Source organism: Dasypus novemcinctus, chromosome 31 (assembly GCF_030445035.2).
Source record: "Dasypus novemcinctus isolate mDasNov1 chromosome 31, mDasNov1.1.hap2, whole genome shotgun sequence".
Lineage (NCBI taxonomy): Eukaryota > Metazoa > Chordata > Mammalia > Cingulata > Dasypodidae > Dasypus > Dasypus novemcinctus.
Genome location: NC_080703.1, coordinates 7,694,551 through 7,712,492, shown reverse-complemented (window position 1 = coordinate 7,712,492; position 17,942 = coordinate 7,694,551).

Genomic DNA, 17,942 nt, shown 5'->3' with positions numbered 1-17,942 from the left:
GTTTTTATATATACTCTTTATCATGTTCAAAAAATTTCCTTGTATTCCAATCTTTTGGAGTGTTTTTATCAAGAAAGCGTGCTCTATTTTGTCAAACACTTTTTCTGTATCTATAGATATAATCATGTGATTTTTTTCCTTCAGTCTGTTTATATGGTGTATTACATTGATTGATTTTCTTATGTTGAACCATGCTTGCATACCTGGAATGAATCCCACTTGGTCGTGGTGTATAATTCGTTTAATGTGTTGTTGAATATGATTAGCAAGTATTTTGTTAAGTATTTTTGCATCTAAGTTCATTAGAAAAATTGGTCTGTAATTGTCCTTTCTTGTGGTGTCTTTGTTTGGCTTTCGTCCTAGGGTAATGCTGGCAAGAAAGAAGGAGTTAGGTAATGTTCCTTCTGTTTCGATTTTTTTGGAAGAGCTTCACCAGGATTGGTGTTAATTTTTTCCGGACTGTTTTGTAGAATTCACCTGTGAAGCTGTTTGGCCCTGGGCTCTTCTTAGCTGCAAGGTTTTTAATGACTGATTCTATCTCTTTACTTGTGATTGGTTTGTTGAGATCATCAATTTCTTCTTTCATCAATATAGGCTGCTTATGTCTTTCTAGGAATTTGTCCGTTTCCTCTGAATTGTCATTTTTGTTGGAATATAGCTTTTCAAAGTATCCTTTTATGATAGTCTTTATTTCTGTTGGGTCAGTGGTGATATCTCCTTTCTCGTTTCTTATTTTGTGTATTTGCATCTTCTCTCTTTTTTCTTTGTTAGTCTTGCTAAAGGTTTGTCAATTTTATTCATCTTCTCAAAAAAACAGCTCTTGGTCTTGTTTATCTTTTCAAGTGCTTTCTTATTTTCTATTTCATTTAGTTCTGCTCTTATCTTTGTTATTTCCTTCCTTCTTCTTCCTGTGGGATTACTTTGTTGTTTGTTTTCTAATTCCTCCAAATATGCAGTTAGTTCTTCAATTTTTGCTCTTTCTTCTTTTTTGATGTATGAATTTATGGCTATAAATTTCACTGCCAGTACTGCTTTTGCTGCATCTCATAAATTTTGGTATGTTGTGTTATCATAATCATTTGTTTCAAGGTAGTCATTGATTTCTTTTGAGATTTCTTCTTTGACCCACTGTTTTTCTAAGAGTGTTCTGTTTAATTTCATTATTTTGGTGTGAAATCTGGGCCTCTGGCCCTTGCAGATTTCCAGCTTCACTCCACTGTGGTCAGAGATATTATTTTGTATGATTTCAATCTTTCTGAATTCATTAAGCCTTTCTTTGTGGCCTAGCATAGGTCTATCTTGGAGAATGATCCATGTGCACTTGAGAAAAATGTATATCCTGCTGTGTTTGGGTGTAATGATCTGTATATGTCTATTAGACAAGCTCCTCTAATATATTGTTCAAATATTTCATTTCTTTGGTGATTCTCTTTGAGAAGTTCTGTCCAGAGTTGATAGTGGTGTATTAAAATCCCCCACTATAATTGTAGATGTGTCTATTCTTTTACTTAGTTTTTCCAGCATTTGCCTCATGTATTTAGAGGAGCTCTTGTTAGGAGCATAAGTAGTTATGATTGTTCATTCTTCTTGACAGATTGTCCCTTTCACTAATATGTAGTATCCTTCTTTGTCTCTCACAATTGTTTTGCATTTAAAGTCTACTTTGTCTGCTATTAATATAGCTACTCCTGCCTTTTTTTGGTTATTGTTTGCTTGTAAGATTGTTTTCCAACCATTCATTTTCAGCCTCCATGAATCTCTGGCTCTAAGATGTGTCTCTTGTAGACAACATATAGATGGGTCATATTTTCTTATCCAATGTTCCAGTCTGAATCTTCTCATAGGTGATTTTAATCCATTGACATTCAGTGTTATTACTTTCAAGATATTATTTATGTTAGCCATATTTTGATTGGACTTCTATTTGTCATATTTTGTTTGTTTGTTTTCTTCTTCTCTTTTTGTCTTTTTTGTTGCTCTTACACTCTCCTTCACCTCTGCCTGTCCTGTTTTGTCCTTTCTTCCTGCAGAACTCCCTTTAGAATTTCTTGTGGTGGAAGTTTCTTGTTGGCATACTCTTTCAATTTCTGTTTATCTGTGATTATTTTGAACTCTCCATTATTTTTGAATGCTGGTTTATTTGGATAGAGTATTCTTGGTCAGAAATTTTTTTCCTTTAGTACTTTGACTATATCATACCACTGCCTTGCCTCCATGGTTTCAGATGAGAAATCAGCACTTAATTTTTTGGAGCTTCCCTTGTATGTGACGGTTTTCTTTTCTCTTGCTGCTTTTAGAATTTTCTCTTTGTCTTGAGCGTTGGATAATTTGACAAGTATGTGTCTTGGGGTAGGCCTGTTGGGGTTTTTGATGTTTGGGGTTCACTGTGCTTCTTGGATATGTACATCTGTCTCTTTCAGTAGATTTGGGAAGTTTTCGGCCATTATTTCCTGCAACACTCCTTCTGACTCCTTTCTCTTCTCTTCTCCTTCTGGGATGCCTATAATACATATGTTTGTGCATTTTGCATTGTCATTCATGTCTCTAAGTCCTAGCTGGATATTTTCTATCTTTTTATCAATCAATTTTTCTATCTCTTTGATTTCCAGTGTACTGTCTTCCACATCACTAATTCTCTGCTCTGCCTCTTCTAATCTGCTGCTATTTGCTGCAGGTGTATTTTTGATTTCTTGAACCGTGGTGTTCATTCCCATCATATCTGTTATCTTTTTGCATATGTCTGCAATTTCCCCTCCAAATGTTGACTTCATATTTTTAACCTCTTCCTTTACTTCATTAAATTTGTCTGTGATATATGTTCTGAGATCTTTAATTACTTGTGCGAAGTTCTGCTCCCCTTCCTGATTTTTAGTTCGTTCATTGGATTCAGCCATGTTTTCCTGATTACTGGTTTGTTTTGTAGTTTTTTGTTGCTGTCTGGTCATCATTTTATCTTGATGGGTTAATCAGTTTCTTAGCTTCTTTGACTAGTCTTGGGGATTAATTAGCTGTTGTTTTTGTGTAAGTGTTATATCTTCTCTTTGTCACTTTGTTCTTCTCATTCTAATTTCTTGTTGCTGGATGAGTTCACTTTGGAGGAAAGTATTAGGGCCAGGGAAAGGCAATTGTGTAAGAAAGGAAAATGCATAAAGTAGTATTGGTAATAAATGTTACCAGAGCAACAATATGAGTTCTGGGAGAATGGATATTAGGTTCATGTATGTTGTGTAGAGTTATAGCAGTAGGTAGAGTACCTATAATGAGGTAGTTGACTGAATATGGGAGGAATATGGTATGAATTAAAAAGCTAGTGTTTTCGTTAGAGAGGGAAAGAGAAAAGAAAGGCAATAGTTTCAAGAGTGGATAAAAGACAGAAAACAAAACAAAGGTATTAGTAATTGACAGTTAGACAATTTTGGGGATCAAAGAAAGGGAGGTGGAATATAGGAGAAACAATAGATGATGGAGGATATCAAGATGTGGGGGAAAGGGGATAGTGTAGTTAGCCAAAATCAATTCACACAGAAATGAGGCAGTGGAGGATGAGGAAACCTAGCAAATGTGAGGTGTTCCCTCCAGCACCTATTGTATAAGTAAGATAAAATAAGAAGAAAATGAGTGACAAGAGAGAAAGAAGAAAAAAAAAAGACCTTGGGGGATACAATGGGAGAAAAGATTAGGAGATAATGCAATGTTAGCAATCACTACAATAAAAAATAAAACAAATAAAACAAAACAAAACAAAACAAAAAAGAAAAAACACAAATGTTGAGGGCTAGGACATTCAATGACATCAGATGGACCTCAGGGCGTGGTGGATTCAGGGATGGAAAGTCTGTGATATTGCAGACTCAAGAGGTGTGATTCTTGGGGTGTAGGTCACCAGGGTTTAGGGGACACAGACCTGGCAACCTCAAATCTGGTTAACAGGGAGCCTAGGAGCACCGCAGTGCAACACAGCCTTCAGGGATCCCCACAGCTCAGTGCCAGACGTATGGGGGAGATCACATCCACAAACTCTGACCTATGCTTCAGAACCCCACAATTCACCCTCTCACTAGTGTCTCCTCTGTGGCTGTATCACTAATTCGACTTCAGGACAGCTCCCGCCCTGCAATCACCCGAAACAGCCACCTCTGGGTCCCTCTACACTGCAGCCAATTTAATGACGCTGCAGATCAACAGCCAGGCCCAGCCGGCGTGGCTCCAGCCGGAAGCGCAGATATCAGTGTCCTAAACCGAAATTCCCATGCCTCGCAAAAGATTCCCCTAATCGGCTTCCAGACATCTCCCACCCTGCAGGCCCCTGAACCAACCTCCTGGTGATGTCTTTTTTTTGTGAGTGATTTAAGGCTGCTACAGATTGGCAGCCAGCCTTGGGGGTGGGGCTCTAGCCGGAAGCACTATCATTCATGTCAGAAATAAAAAATTTTCCCACCTCACACAAAACTCCCATCTGTCTCCCCAAATCAGTCTGCGAAGGCCTCCTGCAGCTCCACCCACCCCAGCAGGAAACGTCCCACACACAGCCCCCACCACTGTGTAAGAGAAACTCAATTTTATCTTATACATGAATTTTCTCTATTGCCTTCCCACCAAATCAATGTCCAGACACCTCCTGCCCTGCAAAATCCTGAAACAGCCTGGTCCCAAAGAATTTCCAATGCTGCCCAGTTGCTTCTATGCAGGAGAGACACTCAGGTGCACTCACTCAACCACCATCTTGCCCCGTCCCTCTCCCCCTGCCTTTGAATTCAGCCCCCTGCCCTCCAGCAAATGTGAGGGAGGAACAATTCTTATCCAACAGTGACCCCTAGTGGTGGTAGTTTTGCCTCTGACTTTCCACCACAGAGCCGCTTTCTTTTTCCTATAGCTTCTTCTGCCTCTTTTCTTCCCATCAGACATACATGAGAGAACTGTCCAGGACACAAGAGCAGAGGTTCTCGTCTCACAAAATGATTTTAAGAGCCAAGGATGGGTTCCACATATTAGTAAAAGGGGTAAACTTTCAAGAAGAAAGAACGAAAATAAACTTTTATGCACCTAAGCACGAGGCTCAAAATACATGAGGCAAACACTGGGAAAATTAAGTGGAGAAATAAATGCTTATACAAGTATAGTGGGGGGATTTAATACAAAATTATTATGACTAGACAGAACATCTCAACAGAGAATCAATAAAGAAACAAAGACTCTGAATAATACACTAGAGGATCTCGACCTAACTGACATATACAGAACAATACACCCAAATACAGTGGGATATACTTTCTTCTCAAGTGCACATGGACAATTACCCAATATACACCACATACTAAGCCACAGAATAACACTCAAAGAATTAAAAAAGATTGAAATTATACAAAGTAATTTCTCTGATTATAATGGTATGAAGCTTGAAATTAGCAGCGGCCAGAAAACTAGGTCAGACACAAATATATTTAAATTAAACAACACACTCTACAACAAACACTGGGTCAAGGAGGAAATTACAAAAGAAATCAGGAAATACCTTGAAATGAATGAAAAGGACAACAATACATATCAAAACTTATTGGATTCAGCCAAAGCTGTATTGAGAGGGAAATTTATAGACATAAATATATAAATGAAAAAAAAAAAGAAGAGCAAAAATCAAAGACCTATCAACACACCTGTAGGAATTAGATAAAGAAAAACAAACTAACCCCAAATGAAGTAGAAAGAACTAAATAAAGATTAGAGTAGAATTAAATGAAATAGAAAATAAGAAATCACTAGAAAAAATTAAGAAAACTAAAACCTGGCTCTTTGAGAAGATCATTAAAATTGAAAAACTCTTAGCTATACCAACAAAGAAAAAAGGAGATAAGATGTAAATACACAAAATAATAAATGAAGAAGGGGATATCACCATTAACTCCATAGAAATAGAGTACCAGAAGAGGATACTTTGAGAAATTATATGCCAACAAGAAGGATAATTTAAAGGAAATGAAATATTTCTTAGAAACACACAAGCAGCTTACATTGACAAAAGAATTTGATGAACTCAACAGACCAATCACAAGTAAATATGGAATCAGAACCTCCCAAATAAGAAGAGTGCAGGATCAGACAGCTTCACAGGTGAATTCTACCAAACATTCCACAGAGAACTAACACCAATCCTGCTTAAACTCTTCCAAAAAAAACAGAAGTAGAAGGACCGTTGCCTAGCTCATTATATGATGCCAACATTACCCTAAAAACAAAGCCAAACAAAGACACCACAGGAAAGGAAAAATACAGACCAATTTCTGCAATGTCCTTAGATGCTAAAATCCTCAAAAAAATACTTGCTAATCATATTCAAAAACACATCAAATGAATTATATACCATAACCAAGTGAGTTTCATCCCAGGTATATAAGGATTATCCAACAAAAGAAAATCAATCAATGTAATACACCACATAAACAGATTGAAATAAAAAATCACATGATCATATCTACAGATGCAGAAAAGCATTCACCAAAATACATCACCCTTTTCCTGATAAAAATCCTGCAAAAGAGATAGTAATAGGAGGAAAATTTTTGAACAAGAGTATATATGAAAAAGCCACAGCTAACAACATGTACAATGGTGAAATCCTAAAACCTTTCCCACTAACATCAAGAACAAGACAAGGATCTCCACTGCCACTGCTTCTATTGAACATTGTATTAGAAGTACTCACTCAAGCACTTAGGCAAGAAAAAGATATAAAATGCATCCAAATTGAAAGGAAGAAGTCAAAATTTCACTATTTGCAGATATCATGATCCAATGTATGAAAGGCCCTGAGAAATCTACACCAAAACTTGTAGAACTTATAAATGATTTCAGTAATGTCACAGGTTATAATATTAATGCACTAAAGTCAGTAGCATTTCTGTACACTAGTAATGAGCAATCTGTGAAGGAAATCATGACAAAAATCCAATGTACAAGATCAAATAAAAGAATCCAATACCTAGGAATAAACTTATTGAAAATGTAAAGGATTTCTACACAGAAAACTACACAGCCCTGTTAAAGTAAATCAAAGAAGACTTTTTAAAAAATGAAGAATATTCCATTTTCATGGATGGGAAGACCAAACTTCATTAAGATGTCCATCCTACTGAAAATGATCTACACATTTAAAACAATCTCAATAGAAATCAACACATCCTTTTTATTGAATTGGAAAAACTAAATATGAAATTTAAATGCAAGGGCAAGTGTCCCCAAATAGCAAAAGATATATTGAAAAAGAAAAATGAAATTGGAGGAATCACACTTTTTGACTTTAAAACATTCTATAAAGCTACAGTGATCAAAACTTCATGGTATTGACACAAGGATAAACATACCAACAAATTGAGCCAAATTGAGAGTTCTGATATAGAATCAGATATTCAAAAAGGCCACCAAACACATTCAACTGGGAGAGAATGCCATCTCCAACAAATTGTGCTTGGAAAACTGGAATCCATATCCAAAAGAATGTGAGAGAAACACCATCTCACACCATATACAAAAATCAACTCAGGATTGATCAAAGATCTAAATGTAAGAGCAAACAGCATAAAGACCTTGAAAAATAATCTAGTGGAGCATTTACAGGACCTTGTAATAGGGAATATTTTTTCATCTTTTTTTGTTTTTAATGTTACATTAAAAAAATATGAGGCCTCCATATACCCCCCACCCCCCTCACCCCACTCCTCCCACATCAACAACTTCTTTCATCATTGTGGGATATTCATTGCATTTGGTGAATATAATTTGGAGCACTGCTTCACCACATGGATAGTGGTTTACATTGTAGTTTACACTCTCTCCCAGTCCACCTAGTGAGCCATGGCAGGACATACATTGCACAGTGTCTTTCCTTGCAGTACCACCGAGGACAACTCCAAGTCCTGAAAATGCCCCCATATCATATCTCTTCTTCCCTCTCCCTAACCTCAGCAGGTACTGTGGCCACTTTCTCCACATCAATGCTACAAATTCTTCCATTACTAATCACAATTGTTCCATAGTTGAATATATCAGTAAGTTTACTCTAATCCATATTCTAATCCTCCAGCCTGTGGACCCTGGGATGTTTATGTCCACTCCACCTCTATATTGCAGGAGCTTAGGTTCCACATGGATGAAGGATGCAATTTTCCTGCTTGCAGGTGTAGGCACTCTTGGCTCTGTGGTTTGGTGGTTGACCTTCTTCACCTCTCTGTTAGGTGGCGAGGGTAAGTCCAATAAACCAGACAGTATAAGTTGCAAGTCTGCTGAGGCTTAGGGCCTGACTATCACTTGGACAGTCCAGAGATTCAGGTCTCCTGAATATACACCAACCCCAGTGCTAACCACAGGTCCAGTAAAAGTGACAGAAGAAGCATGTGTAGAAAGGTCATATGTGAATCCAACTCCATCATACTCAGGAACACAAACTCCAGAGTAGGGCCCACTGACATGGCACTGAACTCCAGAGCCATCTGCCATGACCATAGAACCTGTGGGTCTCTATAGCCCTCAGGAGAACCAGTACCTGAGGTTGTATCTACTTTGGCTGTCTCTGGGACCTTGCTGAGGTGTGTGTAAGCACAACCTCTCTGATGACCTCCTGACTCTCTTTTAGAGACTCATAGCCATATAAACTCATTTGTTCTTTTCATTTCCTTTTATTCAAGATCATAAAGCAGTTTTTAATGCCTAATATTACATGTAGGCTGAGGTAGTCTGCTCTTCTGAGTTGACCCTTTTATTCAAAGTCTTTTTCTAGTTACATCACCAGCTGGTGCTTGGTAGTAATTCCTCAGCACTAGGGAGGTTCATCCCTGGGAGTTGTGTCCCATGATGGGGGGAAGGTAATGCATTTACATTCTGAGTTTGGCTTGAACTTCACATCCAAATCCCAAGCAGTGAAAGAAAAAATTAGATAAACGGGAACTCCTCAAAATTAAAACTTTTACACCTCAAAGGTGTGATGGAAGAAAATATTTGGTAATTATATATCTGATAGGAGCCTAACATACAGCATATATAAAGAAAACATATCTAAAAACAAAAGACAAACAACCCTTTTAAAAATGGGGGAAAGAGAAAGACAAAGTAGATACACCTCCAGGTATTGGTGCTACACAGATTCTACGGTCATGGCAGATGGCTCTGGAGTGGGCCTTACTATGGAAATTGTGCTCCTGAGTGTGATGGAATTGGACTCAGATGTGACCTTTCTACACATGCCTCTTTTGTAACTTTTATTGAACTTGTAGTTTGTCACTGGGTTTGGTGTATCCTAAGAAGACTTGAAGCTATGGACTGGCCATGTGGCAGCTGGGCTCTAAGCCTCAGCAGATTTGAACTCCTATTCTCTGGTTTGCTGAACTTGCACAGGCCAGCTAACAGGAAAGTGAAAATGGCTAACCACCACACCAGGGAACTGAGATTGCCTACAACTTTAAGTAAGAGAATCATATCCACCAACCATGTTGGATATAAGTCCCCTCTCAATATAGAGGTGGAATGGACATCACCAACCCAGGGTCTACAGGATGGAGGAATAAATTATGGAATAGTGTGAACTTATTGGTATTCTTCTGTAAAATTATTTTGAATAGTAAGGGAAGCAGCTGTAACATTGATCTGGAGAAAGTGGCTATGGTAGTTGCTGAGGGAAGGGAGAAGGAAGAGTTGAGATGTGGGACATTTTTGCTACTTGGAGTTGTCCTAAATGATATTGCAGGGACAGATGCTGGACATTATATATCCTGCCATAACCCACTGAATGTACTGGGGAGAGTGTAAACTACAATGTAAATTATAATCCATGCGGTCTGGCAACGCTCCAAAATGTAGTCACCAAATGCAAATAATATGCCACAATGATAAACAAGGTTTTTGATGTGGGAGGAGTGGGAGGGTGGTGTGTCGGAAATGGAAGAACCTTTTACTTTTTTTAATACAACTTTATTTTGTGATCTATGTATCTTTAAGAAACATACAATTTAATAAGTAAAAAGAAAGAATACGGAACTAGCTCATGGAATAACATGGATGAACCTTGAGGTCCTTATGTTGAGTGAAGCAAGTCAGACATTGAAGGACAAATATTACATGACTTTTGATATAAATTAAGCAAATCAAGGAGACTCAGAGAGCTATTGTCTGTAAGAGATATTTAGAGGAAATATAAAGGTAGAAGTTTGTGAGCCAATGCCCATATGGACCAAATCTATGATAAGGGGAAAGTGTGTCATTGGGTGGTGAAGGACTATGACAAAACATTGGTGATACTATTGGGTTAGGCATTGCTGGTTTGACAGGGGTGGGGTAGTGAGGGTACGTTGGACGGCTCATGTAACTGGGGGAGGGTTGGGCAATGGACCATGTGAACACTGGGAATTGTCAGGTATGTGGTTGGATGTAAAAAGTTGAGAACACTCCTATGGCAATATGACAAGGGAAGGTTACTGGTTTATGGTGTTGGATGGGGAGCATTCAGGACAGGGTGCACCTGGGGCAGGCTTCTAGGGAGAGTGTGCGTGATCATTTTGTCATAATGTTTTGTGTCGGTGTGTGGAAACCCACATAATGAGTGGGAAGCTGTTGAACTCCCATCCTGGGGAGAACCTATATCTTCTCAAACAATGGGACAGGAGTCATTTGAGGGCATAGGTGATTCCTAAGAGGGGAGGACAAACCAGAATGTCAGAACTTCAGTGTTGCAAGTAACTATGAATCTTATCCAAGTAGTGAAACCAGATGATCAATATTGGCCCCAAGGGGAGGCAGAGGGAGCACACAGAGTATATGAAAGAGGGTTATTTATTGGGCAATGGAAGTGTTCTACATGATCTTACAATGATGGACACTGGTCATGTTAAATGTCATCAAAATTTATAAATGACCACACCATGGAGCCTAGAGTGTCTACAACTGAAAGCAGGAGGAGTGCATCCAGTCTCCATCTGGAATTTAAGCCCCCACTTGACATAGATGTGCAATGGACACAACCAATCCAATGTCCACAGAAAAAATGTGGAATGGGTGTGGGAAGGGTAGCCATGGTGGCTGCTGGGTTTGGGGAATGCGAGGAAGAGATGAGATGTGGAGGCGTTTTCGGGACGAGGAGAAGTCCTGGGTGGTGCTTCATGGACAATTACAGGACATTGTAGATCCCCCCAGGGCCCACTGGATGGAACATGGGAGAGTGTGGGCTATGATGTGGACCACTGACTAGGGGTGCAGTGATACTCAGAGATGTACTTACCAGGTGCAATGGATGAGTCACGATGACGGGAGAGAGTGTTGCTGTGGGGGGAGTGGGGGGTGGGGGTGGTGGGGTTGAATGGGACTTCATATTTTTTGAATGTAATTTTTAAAAATAAATAAATAATCTATTAAATAATTTATAAATTAATGTGCTGTAAAATGTAAACCATAATATAAACCATTGACCGTGGTTAGTAGCTATGATTTACTGCTTGTATAACAGTTGAAACAAATGTACCATCCACATGTAAAACGGTATTAACATGGGAAGGGGAAAAGGGGGGAGGATGTTGGGTATATCGGGTTCCCTATATGCTGTGTGTGACTTTTCTGTGACCTAAAACTTCTTTGAAAACAAAATTTTATACTTTTGTTTAATGGAATAAACAAAATGGAGTAAATGGAAGGAAATGTCAGTATACACACAGTACAATATATATTAAACTGATGAAAGAAAAAAGTTTTTAAGAAAATAATAGTTTTCATTATTTTGTAATATCCTAAATTTTAAATTTTATTTTAATTTTTTTTGTATTTTATTTTTAATATTTAACCTATCATTATTATTTGATTTTCCTAATAATTGTATTTGGCTATTTTATTGGCTTCATTTTTGAAGAAGCTTTGGATCACAGAAGAGTTACAATTGGAGAAGGGGAGAATCATTAGTGTGGAGTGTCAGTAATGAGGGATACATGGGAGGAATTTCTCCTGGAAATACATGTAAGGTATATAAATGTTTTCACATATTCATGTGGCATTGCCACAGTGGGTGGAGAGACACACAATAACTGAGAGAATATTGAATTCTAATCCTGGAGAGCTCTGCTACATTCTCTAATGGAACAGCAGCAATCCCCCAAGTACAGGGGCAATGACTAGTGAAGAAAAATGGCCCATTGATGGACCCTTGATATTGATGACTATGCTTATGAGCCTTTGCTCTTGAAATTGAAACTTCGCCTTGTGTTTAGGGTGCCTAAAATTACCTTCTGAGATCCTCCTTGTTGCTCAAATGTAGCCTCTTTCTAAGACAAATTCAGCATACAAATGCGTTGTCTTCCCCCCAGAGTAGGACATGACTCCTAGGGATGAGCCTTCTGTACATTGAGGGATTACCATCACCAATCAAATAGCAGGGTAACTGGAAAAAGATGTAAAAGAAAAGGGGGGGGGGGGGATGTAAAAACAAATGAGTTCAGAAGGCCGAGAGACTTCAAAGTGAATTGGGAGGTCATTTCAGAGGTAGCACTTATGCACATCTCAGCAGGATCTCATAGACTGCCAAAATAGATACTACCCCAAATAGTCTCCTGAGAGCTCTGGAGACACCTAGGTCCTATGGTCATGATAGATAGGTCAGGAATTTGGTGCCTTCCCAGTGGGCCTACCTTGGGGTTTGTGCTCCCCATTGTGACAGAGTTGGGACTCAGTTATGACTTCCCTACACATAGCTCATCTGTCCCTTCTATTTGAACTTGTACTTGGTCATGATGTTAGTAGATGTACACCCAAGAAACTTAAGTCTTTGGACTGCCCATGTGCCAGCTGTGCCCTGAGCCTCAGTGGAGTTGCAACACCTACTCTCCAGTTCATTGGACCCACCCAGGGTAATTAACAAAGAGGTGAGGATGGGCAACCACTATACCAAGGAAATAAGAAAGCCTACAACTGCCAGCAAGAGCATCCCATTCATATATGGGATCAAACTCCCCTCTCAATTAGAGGTGGATTGGGCATCACCATCCCAGATTCCTTAAGAATGGGAAAGAACTATGGACTAGAGTGGACTTACTGGTATTCTTCTATAGCCTTATTGTCTATACTTATTTTTACTTATTGTAATTCTAGCAATGGAAGAAATTATAACATTGGTGTGGAGGCAGTGACCGCTGGAGGATCTGAGGGCAAGGAGAGGGAAAAACAGTTGTAACACGGGGGCATTTTGGGGACTTGGAGTTGTTCTGAATGGCTTTGCAATGAAAGATAAAGGCCAATATATGTCTTCCCATAACCTACAAAATTATGTGGGAGAGAGTGTCAACTACAATGTAAACTATAATCAATGCTCAGTAGCAATATCCTGAAATGTGTTTATCAATTGCAATGAATGTATGTCCCTAATGAAAGATGTTGTTTATGTGGGAGAATGTGGGAGCTACGAGGAGCAGGGCATATGGAAATTCCTACACTTTTTATGTAACATTTATGTAATCTAAGTACCTATAAAATAATTTTAAAAAAATATTTTTTAAAAAAGAAACCAGTCTAATAGGATAAGACAAAACAGCGAGATATTAGAATGATCACTGTTTGCCCAGGCCTTAGGCAGAGGGAGGTACATTGAGTAGGTGAAGCTCAGAAATTTTCAGAACAGTGAAATTATTCTCTATTATACTGGGATTGCAGGCATATGACATTATGCATTTTTCAAAACCCATTGAACTTGACAACATCCAAGTTCAAAAATAATCTAACTGTATTGTAAATGCATCAAATGCCCTATCTGAGGGGTATGGGAGGAAAAGATGCTGAATTAGTAATATTGGATATGAACAGTGTCTGTAATATGAAATCAATGGGCACTGTACACAGGTATGCTACTCTATTTGATATTGTGTCCCATCAGGGTATGGGTTAACAAATTTTACTTTTATACATGTACACTGGAATTAAGCAATGAAGTAAACGAATGGAATATGGGAAATATGCTTCCCAACATGGTGTGGAAGGACTCAGATAAGCAAGGGGAGGATGTTAGATTGTTCTGTTAATGATTTAGAGACTGACACATCAGTGTGAATTCGTGTGGAGGTAAATATAGTTACACAGGGTTGCTTGTAGAAATATTTGCAGATATGTATATATACATAGGATTGTGTACACACATGTGTGTTTTTGTAATATCCATGGAGATGGCCCAGTAGCAAGGCACATATATCGTCCAGACTTTAGATATTAAAAGCATTTTTGCAAGAAGAATTTTCTTGGAGAAATAGCTGCCTGCAGGACTAGGTCAAGAAATATACAAAAAGAGTCTGGAGTATCTCTTAGTACCAAAAAGTTAGTATGTGTTAAAATAAAACTGGTAATGTTGGGGATAATTTCAAATAGACACAGGACATAGCCAAAAGGGTTCCAAAGATCAAAACTGGAATAAACTGAAAAACAAAATAAAGTAGTACTGTATCACAACACAAAGTAAGAAATAAATGTCATGAGGCAATCCTAATATAAATAATTGATTTTTAAAAGATACATATTTATTGTGAAGATGAATTCCATAATATATGGAGATATTTTTCTCTCAAGGCAGTGGCACAAACATCACACTCCTGAATGTGGGCTTCATGTATTAATTTCATTCCAAAAGCCATATATGGAAATGCAGAGAATTGATGAGTATTGGGGAAGCTAGGAAAGCTCCAAACACTGTTGATCAAGGTCAACATCAAGAGTGATAAGTGATGTTGATAGGATGCACCCTAGATATGATGCAATGAAAATAACACATTATCCTGGTATCTTCCTCCAAAATCCCATTAACCCTGTCTAAACATGAGAAGAATATCAGGCAAATTCAGAGTGAGGGGCACTTTAGAAAATACCCGACCTACACTCCTCAAAAGTATACAAGTCATAAAACATGAGGAGAAAATCTGAGACATAGTCACTGCCTGAATGGCTTAAGAATTTTTGAAAATAAATATAATTTGCTATTCTGGCTTGGAGGTGTTAAGATATTGGGAAAGTATGTGAGAAGTTCTTGAAAATCCTCTCTACTATCCTTGCACCTTTTCTGTAAATCTAACACAGTTTTAAAATATTAATTTTATTAATAAATAAATTATTAGTTAAGTGCAAAATTCTAGAAACTTTGAACTCCAAGGTTCAATCCATGACAATTACATTTACATACCTTGGATAAGAATATAGCATTGCTGCCTCACATTATTCTTCCATTAAATCAGAATAGTGAAAAACAATTTTATGGAATAATTGAATTAAATGAAATAATGAAACAAAATGCCTGGCATTGTGCTTAGGATAAAAATGAATATTTTTCTTTGTAGTCCAAGCCCACACAGATTCACTTCCCACTACAATTGTGCTATTTCCATCCCTCATCCTCTCTGTAGGGTTTTGGCAACAGCGATCATCATGTTGACTGAGAGTAAGCTTTCATCATGGCAAGTAATTTCACGACCATCACCTTCTATAAACCTGCCCTGACTCTCAATAATTTAAAACATAAATATCCATGTTCTGCACAAAACACCAGGCTCTCTATACTATGGCTACTGCCAAACTGGTCAGGCTGCTTATCCGCTTTTCACATCCTACCCCTTCATTGTTCATCAGATAGCAAGAACTAATTTTAAAACTTCACCACACCATATGGTTACCTTGATTGGATTGTTTCCCTCTTGTTTCTTCTTGGTGCGTTTCTGCACCTTTCTCCTCTTGAAGTTACCCCAATCTCTACTTTCATTGTCAGTGCAGTCATCTCCCTTGTGAAGCCTTCACTTGTCTCCACAGAATGAGCATAAACTTTTAGATCCACTTCACCAGGATGTCAGTGCCATCTCAGGGTATTTCATGTAGTCACTACTATTTTTGCTTGCACATAATCTCTATAAGATGTGGAAGAATATTTTACTTATCTCTTTATTCACAAAATATTATTTAGTAACTTCCATGATGTGTTTGATGACTAAATGGTTGTTGAATGACTAAAATTAAAAATGAATGAGGGATGTGCAGAAACGTCACACCTGAGTAAAATTCCATCATACTCAGGAATACAAACTCCAAAGTAGGGCCCACTGACATGGCGCTGAACTCCAGAGCCAGCTGCCATGACCATAGAACCCGTGGGTCTCTGCAGCCTTCAGGAGAACTAGTACCTGGGCTTCTATCTACTTTGGCTGTCTCTGGGACCCTGCTGAGGCATGCATAAGCATGACCCTTCTGATGACCCCCTGACTCTTTTTTGGAAACTCATAGCCATATAAACTCATTTCTCCTTTCCATTTCCCCCTTTTATTCAAGGTCAAAAAACAGTTTTTAACAACTGTTATTACGTTATTACGTGAAGGTTGAGATATTCTGCTGGTCTGAGTTGACCCTTTTATTCAAAGTCTTCTTCTAGTTACATCATCAGCTGGTGCTTGGTAGTAATCCCTCAGCACCAGAGAAGCTCATCCCTGGGAGTCATGTCCCATGCTGGGGGAAAGTAATGCATTTTCATGCTGAGTTTGGCTTAGAGAGTGGCCACATTTGTCCAACATGGAGGATCTCAGGAGGTAACCCAGGCAAACTGCACCTCTAGGCCTAGTTCATATTTTAGGCACACAGGCTCATAAGCATAGTCATCAGTATAAAGGGCTCATTGTTGGACCATACTTATTAGTCTTTGTCATTGCATTTGGGGATTGATGCTGTTCCATTGGGGAATGTGATAGAGCTCCCTAGTTTAGGAACTCAACATTCCCTTATTTGAAGTTTTTAATTGTAACCACTATGAAAATATCCAAACATTTTTATGTACCCTATATACATGCCTGGAGAACTCCCTCCCAACCATGTGGCTCCCATCAATAACATCCCACACAGTGTTCCTCCCCTGCCAGAGTTGAACCTCTCTGTTCACACTGAGACTATTTTAATATTTACTCTTTGAAATCTAAATGTGATTTTGAAAATAATTGATTCTTCCTTCCAATGTACAATATATAGTCAAAATAACCTGCTGGATGTTGATTAAATTTAGAATATTAAAATTTTGTTCAATACACACACAAAAAATTCTTAAAAAATGAAGCCTAATATATTGTCAAGTTCCACAAATAATAAAGTGGAAGATAGTGATGGATTTAAAGGTTAGATATAGAATACATAGTAATTTAGAAAAACTAAATAAAGTAAAAATAAATTGGTGTATCAAAAAATGAAAATGCTTCATTTTTGATGTTTTGTCTTTCATTAATGCAATAGGTGTTGCCCCGTATGTACAGTGGCAAGGCAATTTCATTTCTTCCTCAGTGTCTACATCCTTTCATTTTTTCTAATTATTTGTTTTGTCTTCACAAAATGTTTAGATCACAGTAATTCACATATATAATATAGGGTATTCCCACATATCCAATATCAAACATTTTGTCCCTTCCCTAGCAATGATATTTTTACATGTTCATATTGTGTTTGCTGCACTTGATGTACAGATATTGAAACATAGATTGCAACCAAGGTTCCATTTTGTCTTACATTATGATCTATATTTTAGACTGTACAATTTTCTAAATTTTTAGGTATCTTATGTTTTACATTATAGTTTACATTTTAACCTATAGACTTTTATACAATTTTGGTGTAATTTAACATGTCCTATATCCATCATTGCATGATCTTGTGGAACACTTCCATTACCCTACAGTTACCCTGATTCCATCTATTCAATACCCCTCTCCCCCTCCCCATAGCACCCACAGTGACAATCAGTCTTCATTACTTGAAGGACCATATTCAGAGATACTTGCAACAGTGTTGATGGCTTGACATACTCGACTGTCCTAACCCATTGAGAGCCACCAGTATTCTTGAGACACATTTCCCTGTTTGAGAACATCAGTCCTCAGGATGTGGGTATAACTTCACACTAATTGTATGGATCGCCACCA